At 34.8% G+C, this 11,676-nt stretch overlaps 1 protein-coding gene and 1 long non-coding RNA gene across 9 annotated transcripts in view; one reads left to right on the top strand and one right to left on the bottom strand.

Annotated features, from left to right (window-relative positions):
• LOC106874333 (coiled-coil domain-containing protein 171) overlaps nt 1–11,676 on the top strand; it is a 187,288-nt gene that overhangs the window by 65,410 nt on the left and 110,202 nt on the right. Inside the window, exon 1 of one of the 8 annotated variants that reach the window (XM_014922035.2) lies at nt 7,209–7,387. The exons of the other annotated variants lie outside the window; for them this stretch is intronic. The gene's annotated coding sequence lies outside the window, so the exon portion shown is untranslated. Of the gene's footprint in view, nt 1–7,208; nt 7,388–11,676 lie in introns of those variants that run through there. 8 annotated transcript variants of the gene reach the window in all.
• LOC106874335 (uncharacterized) overlaps nt 1–11,676 on the bottom strand; it is a 56,732-nt gene that overhangs the window by 32,311 nt on the left and 12,745 nt on the right. Inside the window, exon 2 of the long non-coding RNA XR_001409990.2 lies at nt 3,983–4,321. This is a non-coding gene — a long non-coding RNA (uncharacterized LOC106874335). The remainder of the gene's footprint in view (nt 1–3,982; nt 4,322–11,676) is intronic.

Raw genomic sequence — 11,676 nt, 5'->3', positions numbered from 1 at the left:
TATTCACCCAAAGCTCTTCTCCACATACTCACATCACATATCTCCACTGTGACAATTGCCTCTCCTGCATACATCAGCTGATCCCTTTATTGCATAGCTGCTGACTCTTGTCACTTGTTCTTCATCACCTGTTTGTTGTTGTAGTACAGTAACGGTTCCCAAACTTTTTCGGGCTGCCGCCCCCTTGACACTCAGGCCACAGTCCTAGCACCACCACCCCAACTAACCATCACAATCATAGACCTCTTTCTAAAGCAAATTCAAAGCAACTGTATTTCACAAATAGAACTTAACCTAATGAACCCATTATTTTGTTGTTTTTACATGAATCACTACCCCATTATTGCCCCACTTTCCTTCAATGTCCCCTTGGAACTTTCCACTGCTCCCAGGGGAGCAATGCCACCCACTTTGTGAACCACTGTTGTGGTAGATGAGAACAAACAATAGAGTCAATTGACTCAACCTTAACACATTCCTAGTTCTTATTTTTGTTGATGTTGTATGGCCCCTAGAGCAGCCTTGATCAAACAGACCTATTATCAGAGATGTTCTATTTATGGTTTTACCATTTTTTATTCAATGTATCTAGGAATGCATTATTCAATGTGTTTTTACTTTTATAAGATGTTAGAATGAGACCTGAGAGCAATTTGACTACTATTTCTTGGAGGTTATGTCACTATATAAAAGATTCCTTGTGGTTGTTATTTCATAAACTATGGAATTATTTAAAGATAGACTTTACTGCACTGGGATTTGAACTCAGCCAGATGAAAGAGAAGTTAGGTGCATTCAACTTAATTCTAACTTCTAACATTATTTAATCAATGATGTGAATATTAATTGAATTAGTAAAGTTTGTAAGTAGAAAGATTTTAACAATGTTAATGTGTTGAGAGAAAAAATATTCCATCTATATATAAAAATACAGGTTTTATGCAATGTGATTTATTAAAGCAGTGAAGTGTCATGTAAGAAATATTTATAGGATAAGAAACCTGTTTGGAAACAGGCATTTGAAGATTAAAAGAAAGAAATTGGAAGTGGCTCAGTTAGATGATTAAAATTGATTTTAAATTGATAGGAAATGCTGTAAGATAATAATAAGAAATAAACAGTAAATTTGAAGATAGAGAGAACAAAGTGGGGAAAGGAAATATAGAGAGAATAGATTAGGTTTTAATTAAGGTTGTCAGGGTTAACTCAAGAAACAATTGGTTGAATGGACCAATTGTTGAAGGTCTGTTCAACCAATTCTCTAATAGAAACTAGCTATGAGATGATATGTATACACATTCAAACAGAAATACACACATTCACATAGTTACATAGAAGGTGCGCACATGCATACACACATATACACAAACACAGAGATTATAACTCCATGCATTGCCTACCCAACTCCTCTACAACCAAAGAGTCTTTATTACTTCAGTTTTTCTCTCTCTCTCTCTCTCTCTCATATTAATTTTCTATTTTTGTTTTGTAAATGTGAAAGTAAAAAAAGCAAAACAAGAGGCCAGATACTAGTATTCCTCTTATTCAAGGACTAAAAATAATAATAATCAACTTGTCTTTAGATAGATAAATTAGTTACAGTAATTGCCAGAATCTTGTACCTGTAGATCCAATACTAAAAAAAAAAAAAAGAAGTCACAACAAGCCACTACATGATCATTTAATCTGCTAGAAATAGCAACTAAATCTCCTTTATATCACACCCTACCATCTTAGAATGAGAAATGACACATTAGACAATATTGTCCTAGATATTTATTTTAATGGGGGGAAAATGACAGAAAGATCATGGCTAGAACAGTTTTGATCATAAGTCTGTTCAATCAAGTCTTACCAGAGTAGTGGTGTTATGTTTATGATGGATACATATTTTCACAACAGTAAGTTCAAAACTTCCAATAGTTATTATGATCAAATTTTAGAGTTTTCCAATATTATCCACACTGTATACCATGAAACATTTCTTTGACATTGGATTAAAAGTCACTTTAAGTAGCCCTTACTCTGTGCAAGCCTGAAAACATCACAGCAACATTAATATAACAATGCCATAGATTAAGTAAACTGATACAACATAAAGATGTTGACTTGATACATTTCCCTATTAATAATAGGATACTGTAAATATAACATTACTACAGCCACAAAAGATAAATTGTCTTTGTCATTGTAGCTTTTGTGACTTTTGAATTCCTTTTGTGATTTTATATCTCCTGTGTGGTAGTATTGTACCACTGATTAAGTTGTTGTGAGGATTAGCATGATTTAGTAGCTTTGGCACTGTGGGAGGTAATGGAGATTGAATATTCCCAGTATTAAAATGGAGAAATTGATGATGTTGACCTTTTAGGAACATTACTGAAAAGATCACATGATCAAGTGACAGCTCCACAGGAGATAGAAAAGTTGGTGATGTTGGTCCACAGATAACATTATCTTGATAAGCAGATGTGTTTGGAGAAAGTTATTTAGAAACCATTTGTTAAATTGATGCTAACTAAGGTTTTTCACATTCAGATTTAATCCAGACTGTGTTTCTGCCAGCATGAATTAGATAGCATGCATCTGCACAAGTTTCATTAAACTGTTCGACTTAGTAAGAAGTAAATTTCATTATACTGTCAAACCTTTGAAAAAGGGTTTACTACTGTTCTTAATTTTCTACCGAGTAAGTTCTCTGCTAAAGATAATTTGCATGCATCAAATGCACTACACTCATTGAAAGGAGCCCTTTCTCCAACTGCTAGACTGTAACCGTGTAATGCAGACTTTATTGTTTCCACATCTCTTTCTGCTGCCCTATTAGACTTTGAACAACAGGTTAGACTTACAATGCTTGTAACAAAGTTAGTTTAACCATCCTTTTAATTAAATGAGCTATAACTTATTTTCTTTGTCTAATACCACTCCAAGTTTGTACTAGAATATAAAACAGCTTCAAGTAGTGATTGAATCAACTATAATTAACACATTCCCAGTATTTTGTACATATTCACAATCTATATGTAATCTCATCTAAAGGTGTGATACAGGTCACTTATTATTACAAGGAATGTTTTTAAATCTTATTTAGCACACATGCTGCAAGAGCTGACAAGTTCTTTAGTATCTCTATGAACTATTAGACCACCAATCCCTATGAACTATTAGACCACCAATCCCTTGATTTCTCCAGTTTTGTTGTACATTCATGTCATGAATTGAAGAAAGGACTTTTGCACGATATATAATTTATTTGTAAAGAGGTCTATGAAACTAATCTGAATCATACTTTAGTCTACCAAGAAATGATTGATAATTTTATCAGATATGTTATTGATTTTGAACTCATATTGTGAAGTTCACCTGACAATCCACTGAGCAGCTCACCTAAAAGCATGAAGATCATTTAAAAAAATTAATTGCAACAGCTGAAGATCAGCCTTGTGTATGAAAGATTTCTCTTGGAGATTACAGACTTCCTTCTGTACTTCACTGACTTCTCTGTATCTTTTCATTGGTCAGTATTATAGCCTTCTTTCTCAACTATGTCTATTCACTCTCAGGACATATGAATATCATGAATTGATATGAATATCAATAAAGTTAAGTTGTGCTGATTGCTTTTTTCTTGAAAGATATAATATAATTACACAATGTCTATCACTGCTCCATATTTATTATTCATAACTCATTTGTGGATAAAAATATAGTTATTTTTTTTCTTTTAGAATGTATAAATATTTAAGTGCTGTGTTGTTCTAAGCATTTTTTTCAAAAAAAGTAAGATTTTCATTAATCTCTTAAAGATTTACAGACTTCCTTCTCTATTTTTCCACCCCTTTCATCCCCACTTCTTTGCCCTGCCATCACTATCTTAATAGTAGACATACAGTATATCACACCTAGCTAGTTATTTCTTTTAGTTCACATGCCAGCATGGACAACAGATGTTAAATGACGATGATGATGATTTACTTACTTGGCCTTGAATGTTTGATTATCTGGGAGTTGGTGATTCAGTTGAGTGGTAATACCAATACCCTCTGTCTTGTAAGACAATTTCAGGAAAAATATTTGACCAAAAGTAAACCACTATACTTGGCTTTCCTCATCCTGGTAAAAGTCTTCAACAGGGTCCCTTCCTTCATGATCTGGTTGTCATTGGCTAGCTAAGAATAGATGAATGGCCAGTGAAAGTCATTCAAGCCATATACAGGGATGCTGTCAGTAAGGTGAGATTTAGCAAAGAGTACAGCAATAGATTTAGTGCGCAAGTAGAAGTTCACAAGTCTCCTCTAATTTATCATAGTCTTCCAGGCTGTAACAGAAGAGTTTAAAACTGATTACCCATGGGAGTTCCATTATGCTGACAATCTTGTTCTTATAGATGAATTTCTAGTAGAATTAGAAAAGAAATTGTAGGTGTGAAAGCAAAACCTAGAGAAAGTTCATTGTGCAATTACCTCTTTTGGTAGCAAAATCCCTTGTTCTCAGAGTGAAAGACAGCTTATATGATGCTTGAATGCAAACATGATACATAGTAATGAAATATGGACCTTGAATGCAGAGGACTTGCAAAGATGTGAAAAGGGAAAATGTGTTAAGAGAAAAATTGGATGTAAGAGGAATGAGATGTAATGTGCTAGAGAGAAAACTATGTTACCATTATCATGTGATGCATAAGGTTGAGGACAGCTACATAAAGAAGTACCAATAGTTAAATGTAGATAGAACTTGTAGAAGAGGGAGACCTAAGAAGACGTAGGACAAAGTAGTGAGGACCAACTTAAGATTGCTGAGCTTCACAGAGATTACATATGACTAAGGTTATAGGTGATTCACTATGCTTGAAAATACCCATTTATCTCAGAAAAAAATGAGGTTTGTGTCTATGTCCATGCAGCCAATCTGTTTCTGTTGAGCCTTCCTCACAATTCATCTTTGTAACACTCATCACCCTTCCCTTTTTCACCCTTCTAACTACAGCATTATTTCCTCTGCTTCTGTAAATTCATGAGCACATATTTCACTCACCACCTTTGTGCTCTCAGATATCCCTCTTCTTGGAATCTCTTCCTTTGTGACCTATCCCATATTCTGAACAGCATCCTTCACTACCATATTTTCCAATTAGCACCTTTTTCTCTGAACACTTCTTTCTTCTAAACATTTTCTCATATCAGCCATCAACATGCTCCCTGCCTTTGTTTATCACTCACCATATCCACTCCCATATGCCTCTGATCTCTGTCACTATACACTGTACATCCCTTTACCCCACACACATCATACACTTGACATCACCTCCCAATTTTTTATCCAACAATGATTTTATTAGCAGGGATGACGCGTGCGTTCGATCATGTGATACAAATAATAAATGAGTATATGCATATATACGTACATGTATGTACATACCTACATCTACCTGTATATATAGATGCATATCTGGGTACAGGACGTTGCAAACAAAACGTAGACAAAATGATAAACAGAGTACAGAAAACACACAGGCCACATAGAAAACATTTCCTTCATCAGCTGCCACCATTCTAAAACTAAGCGTTTTATTACTGTTCACCTCCCCCACTTTAAGTATTGATACTTACCACCTCTCCCTCACTACTCCACTTCTATTTTCCTCTATCTCCTCCTCCCAAATCGAGATTTGCCATTAAGTATGCCACCACCCATCTTCACCACTCACTGCATCCACCTCTATCATCATTACTAACTCTGTCATTCTCATGAAACCAACAATCCTTTGATTCTCCATCCCTGTTCTCTCTTTATCCACTTTTTTGTTCCTTGAGGGTAAATCCTGACACCTCATCTTTTCTCCTTTTTGGGCTGGGGTAGCCTTGTATCTCCTCTACAGCAAAGCACCTGTTCTTGTCCCTCTTTACTACATTAGCCTCTTTACACCTGGCATAAAACCACCTCCCTCAATAATGCACCCCCACTCAGTTGGTGGACCATGTCATGCAAGTTACTTTATGACCTCGCCAGTGCCATGAAAATGCACCCAGTTCACTCTGTAAAGTGGCTGATGTTAGGAAAGGGAAATCATGCCATAGGAAACATTAGTCCTATGGTACATCAGATTCTGTTGAACCATCTGGCCCATGCCAGCATGGAACACAGACATTAAATGATAATGATATATAATAATGTGTGTGTGTGTGTGTGTGTGTGTGTGTGTGCACATGCACATGGGCACCATCCCTGCATTGTGGAAGCATTCTTTCTGAAAATTTTGTTATGACATTGAATTCCAACAGAAGACCTATACTTCCATCAGCTTCTCTATTACAAAATTTTCAAAATGCAATGTTTGAATAACGCAAGGAAACAAGGAATGACTGTTTGTAGGCACTTTTGTCTTGATGTCATATGATGGTTGTAAACAAGTATTGCTGTCACTCAAACAAAATTGTTCATTTCCAGTTTTCCACAAAGAACATGTGTGGCTATGGAGGAGTATTATCATGCCTAGAAATAGGTATGGGTTGGTGAGAGGAAGGACATCCAACCATTGAGAATCTGCCTTGACAAATTCCATTTGACTCTTGCAAGCATGGAAAAGAAGATGTTAAATGATGATGATTATGAGGAGGAGATAGGATAAATGAACCAGTAATAACACCTTTGCATGAAATGTTTTTGCCCTTTATCCCTGGGTTAAGCAACAAACTTCAAGGTATATTCTCAGCTAGTATACCCCACCATATGGAAAATAGTGAAAGAAAATACAGCTCTCCAATTGCTAAGTTTTTAAATTACTTAAGCAAGAGTTGTTATTAAATTCTGACTGTGAAACCTGCTGCTTAGATATGTACATGTTAGGATTGGAATAGTAGAAGACTATTCCTGTTGACTCCAAATGAAACATGATTTTTCTGATTTTCTATTGTGTAATGACTACTGCTGCTGCTGTAGTAGTAGTAGTAGTAGTAGTGGTGATGATGATGATGATAATACGATTATCTGTAATAATAGTTATGATTGTAAAGATTGTTCATTAATAAAGATTTCTATTCAATTTTTAAAAATATAATAATAGATATGTCTCATACTTCAGTTTCGTCATTTATTAATGATGTATAATATATGTTCTAAGGCTATGAAAAGCAGTCTTGCAGTCAACTATCTGAGTAGCGGTGAAATAGCAAGGGAAGTAACTTCCGTCGGCTTATTACTATGCAATGTATCTGGTGTCAATTCAAGGACATTAACTCGTCTGAAATGGCAGATATACGATTTACCATATTGAAGTGTTATGGAAAGGTAGAGATTTGTGGCAATTGTCAAGCTAATTTAAGGAATGTTATTATTTTGATATCATTTGTTAGATAAATGAACGACAAAACGGAGTGACTATTTGGTAAGCAAATCTTTGAAAAGTTTTACTCTGGCTGTTACATTCAAAAGAGAATCTATATTTAAATAAATGGGTATAAAACAAGCTAAGATGACAATTTACATGATTAGTTATTGACTGCTGTGCTAACTTAATGATATTGCCCTGTATCTCTGACAAAGACACTTCATTTATAATAGCTTAATCTATTTGGCTATAAATAACTATCACTGAATGACAGAGCTCTTCATTGTGCAGTGCAAGACAGACTGTTCAAATGAGTGGTTTTGTTAGCTTTCAAAAGTGAGTGCATATGATTGATTAGCAAAATCGTTAATAGAATTGTATCTTATCCAAATAGAAATGTTTAGCTCCACTTACTAAGTAATGGCAATAGATTAAAAAAATTTTTTTTTTAAATTATCATAAGGAAGTTTAGAAATATTTGAGAGTTGTACATGTAGGAAATTCTGTTTACCTTAGCAGAGCATTTATTATTAAGAAACCTTAATAGTGTAAAACTATGAGAGTTCTTATGCTATATTGAGAAATGTACCACAAGTCGATTCATACACTGATGGACTTGCAAGCAAAGAAATTAATAATACAGCTGGTTACCTATTTCTCCTAGATAATATAAATACCATATTTATCACTTCAGATAATATAATATAAAGATCTAAGTTCTGACAAACTATTAATTATTTTAATAATGGTAATAGATATATTTATAGCTGAATAGTTGAGGTGTCACACTACCTAACTGCTAGTCTGGAGTTCTAGTCTTGCTGTATTGTTTGCATTTATCCACTAGTTGCTTCAGTGAGCCTTACTGCTATCATTAGTGATAAATAGAACATTAGATTGTCGTTTTATAATCAAATATCTACATTTTTAGATTTATCGCTCTCATATCATATAAAACCTAATAATGTTTTGAATAACAAAAATTGTAAAGATGAAATAACTTCTTGTAAAAGTATTCCAGATTCAGCACTTGTCTAGCCATTTTTCTTACCAAATATTTTCAATTATTATTTCTGTAATATCCATTGATTTGTCTTAGTTTTATTTTTACTGAATATCAAATGTGTTTATAAGAAGAATGTTATTTTCTACATTCTCTTGTACTTGTTTTTGTCCAAAATTTGCAAGGATTCACTTTGCCTTTCACTATGGCTAATCTAAATACCAAAACTATACTATCAATTCAGTCAAATTCATTGTACTTTGTATGTAATTAAAAGAAATCAAAACGTAAATTACCTCTTAAAAATGAAGTTAACAATTCATTTGTAGCTTGTAATCCCATTATATATTTAGAGTACCTGGTTATTATAACTGTAATAATATGGTAGCGACTATAATATCTCTATGTGTTGATATGTACAAATATTGACATTACTGTTGCTACAACTTTTAACTTTCCCCCAATATCATCCTGTGCTCTATAACTAATTGCATTAGTTAGATGCTAACTGAAACAGTTGATATCTTCACTTACCAGACATCTATCATTATTTTATAACCAGTTCTATTAGTACTAACAGAGATAGTAGACAGGTCCACTCACTATGCATTTACCTATGTTCTATAACCAGTTTTATGAGTTAGGTACTAAGAGAGATAGTAGGTATCATCCTCTCTCCTGATGTTTTTTAATTGGTTTGGTATGGAGAAAGTTATGTCCATGGCCTTTGCAGACCATCCAATTTGGAGCAATAGGTGCAAGTTGATGGCTGCAGTAGGTTCATGGATAGGGCCAGGATTCCAGATGACTGGAATTTGGAGCTGGGTGGATTGGTTAGTGCAGTGCTATGAGGGGAGGCACAATATAAAGGGATGAGAGAAGGTATGAGACAAGTTAGTTGAGAATGTCTGAGTGGGTGTGATACATGAACAGGCTACACTGAAGAATAGATTCCACTGCTATAGCATTAGAAAAGGCTGAGAGACAGAGACAATGAGAGAGAGAAAGGAGAGCATATCTATAGACCAGAGGTTGGAGTGTGTTGGGAAGCAGCTTTAAGCAGATCAATTGAGTGACCTTGGGAGATGTAGTCTAAGATGTCTGGTGTGTAGCTGCAGCAGCATCCATGATGTAGGATCAGTTCACCATTTGAATTTTGTAGAGGATTCTTTTTTTGATGGAACTTCAAGTATTTTCTGGCCTTCAAGAAAAAGACCAGTCTTTGAGGTGCAGTCTTTGCTTTGTTTTCAACAAATAATTTTTCATGGGCAATGACCTACTGGTGAATGGCATTGGAGAGTAGGTTGTCAGGAGATCTGGTTTAACAAAAGTCATTAAAGATTCAAATTGTTAGAGAAGATTGTTATTAGTTAATGTCTGTCTCCAACTCCTTTCAGATTTTGGAAGTGAATGTAGTGAGATTGAAACAAGCAAGATTTAAATGGAGAAACATGTTGCATTAAACTACATAACATTAATTTTCTTGTTGAATACTACCTTTTCTGACAACTCAATCATGAAAATATCATGTGATGTATTTTGTAGTTGCTCATGGGAAACATTCATTAATCATTATGGTAGGGGTTGAGTGTTCAAGATAATTTCATTGATAAATGTGATATTGATGGAATACCTAAATTATCTGAAAGGACTACTTTATCAAAATTTAATGGTTAGCATCTGAGAGAAGTTAAGGTTGTCATTGATAGCAATATTTCACAGATGAAGCCAGTGATTTCTAATTTTGAAGGCTTTTATAAATTCATTTGTTGTTTATGATGAAAGAAAGGTTGATGCTGATGATGGTTGTGGTGGCTGAAATGCTATCAGTAATAGTTGTTAGTGAATTTAGTAAGAAGAAGAAGGGGAAATGTTTGAAAACTTACTGACCTTCTCAGATCGATGAAGTTCAGTTTGATTATCAAATAGCCTGTGTTTGAAGGAAAAATCACAGACACGATATTAGGTTTCCACAGGCAGGGAGAGGTGAGTGTGAGTAGTGCAGATTCTGATGGTTTGGACACACAAGAGTAATGAGGTGAAATGGCAGGTGGAACAAATCAGGTTGGGCCGAGTTGGTAGATAGTTAGCAGAAGAGTAAAAGCTACTGTAGTGGTGATAAGAGTGAGAGAAGACTGACACATTGCATCAATATGTCAGTGGTTAGAGCAGACAGATTTTTATTAGATTTTTATCAGACTGATTTTATCAAAATGTCTGTGTGTGTGTGTGTGTGATTGCCTTCTTATCTCAGATATACATAGACAGTACTATAATGTGGGTTACACCTGTACCTTGCATATGGTCAACAACTATTTAAGGCTGAGGTATTTTCTGGCCATAAAGAAGAAACCAAGAGTGTAGTACAGTCTCAGTTATGTTATAGATGGTGATCACTTTGAAAGAACACCAGAGATTTGTGAGGCCTAATACAATGACAGCTGTAAAATATAGGTTCATACCTTGTCAATGCCATTAAGGTTGTACAGTGTGGAAGTCAGAGTAAGTTTTATCCAGTTTGCTATCCATTTTGATTGCAAACTAGATGAGTCTTGATAGAAATTGCAGAGGAGGTAACTAAGAACAATATTAGCTTTGATGAGAGTGAATTCTTTTTATTTATTTATTTTTTTTCAACTGAATTGGTACAGTTAGTAAACAGGTTGATGTATTGTTTGGTACTTTAACTTTGATAAATTCCAGTAAGAAAGCAAAAACAGAGTTTGAGGAAACTGGTAGTGGTATTCTATATAGGCAGACATTGTTTAGGTGAAATTCATGACTTTAAATAAGTGTGTATTCTGTGGGGAAGAGAAACAGCTGGTGTTTTAGGACTTACTGTTGTCTAAGAGAAAAAAGTATCACTAGTTACCCCACCTCACAGACTAATATGTCCAAGTTCATGAATTTTACCATGCATCTCAGTTGTGCTAAAATCTTCTCATGTTTCTTTATTCCAGAGTTGATTAAATAAAAACCAGTGTTACACTTTGTTGTGTCAGCAGTATATACTACTATACTTCTACTACAGTAGTATAGCAGAATTGTACTGCTATTCCAGCAAGTAGTATTCTTTTAATACAGCTGTGTGATTAACAAATTCACTTTGCAACTATTACCCAAGGTACCACACAGTGGCACCTTGGACAAGTATTTCCACCCATAGCCATGTGAGTGAAATTTGGAAGATAGAAACTGTGTGAAAGCTCATCTTAAAAACCATCCTTGTTATTGAGTTGTATACTTTTATCAATCTCTTGGTTTAACCCAGCGGTTCGCAAACTTTTTCAGGCTGCCCCTCCCCCCCCCGGTTCTCAGGCCACATTCCTAGTGCCCCCACCCC

Source organism: Octopus bimaculoides, chromosome 2, assembly GCF_001194135.2.
Source record: "Octopus bimaculoides isolate UCB-OBI-ISO-001 chromosome 2, ASM119413v2, whole genome shotgun sequence".
NCBI classification, from domain to species: Eukaryota; Metazoa; Mollusca; class Cephalopoda; order Octopoda; family Octopodidae; genus Octopus; species Octopus bimaculoides.
This window is presented reverse-complemented; position numbering and strand designations above follow the sequence as displayed.